Consider the following 755-nt stretch of genomic DNA (forward strand, 5'->3'; position numbering starts at 1 on the left):
CATGTTTCAACCATGTTTCAATCATGTTTCAACCATGTTTCAATCATGTTTCAACCATGTTTCAATCATGTTTCAACCATGTTTCAACCATGTTTCAACCATGTTTCAACCATGTTTCAACTAACGTGGAACAAAAAGATTTTAAAAGTCAAGAACGTGCCAAGCCCTAGCGATCATGTCACTGGAAAGATTGGTTTTCAACCAGACATGCTTTTATCTATCTTCCCGGATTTAGGAGAGACTTTAATATCTTTAACGACGAAACTTTTGTTTATTTTCGTGACTTTTAACAGCCCTAAGTTAAGATAGTTTTCTTTTTACATTAAAACTTTTTTTACAATGCTTCGGATAAGGTTTTCATTCACAGGGTTGCATTTTTCTTCTTCCGGGGGATTTACTTAGGTTTTGTTTTATTCAATCAGGATATGTTATTTGTCGGATTTTTATTTTTATTTTTAAAATTGCTTATTTCAATCTACGGCCTCATTTTTTAGGGCTTCGTCAAAATTTGATAGAAATTTAATGAAATCACAAGTTTTCCTCACAACTACTTTTTTCCTAAAAAATGTTTTCCTTTATCTCTTAAATTTTCCTGCGAGTGGGTTCCTAATATGCACACAGTTAGGATTCCAATTTCTCCAAAATTGATGTCCTTTTAGGAGAATGTTTTCGAAAATTTACGGACATTAACTTTGAATTCGATCAAGAGAGTTTTCAAAGAAACTTTCATTACAGACAACCCCCCCCCCCCCCCC

General features: G+C 33.6%; 1 protein-coding gene across 1 annotated transcript in view; it reads left to right on the forward strand.

Moving 5' to 3' along the window:
- LOC111695967 (uncharacterized) overlaps positions 1-755 on the forward strand; it is a 59,342-nt gene that overhangs the window by 38,912 nt on the left and 19,675 nt on the right. The gene's annotated exons all lie outside the window — the stretch shown is intronic.

This window comes from Eurytemora carolleeae, unplaced genomic scaffold (genome assembly GCF_000591075.1).
Source record: "Eurytemora carolleeae unplaced genomic scaffold, Eaff_2.0 scaffold96, whole genome shotgun sequence".
In the NCBI taxonomy this organism is placed as follows: Eukaryota; Metazoa; Arthropoda; class Copepoda; order Calanoida; family Temoridae; genus Eurytemora; species Eurytemora carolleeae.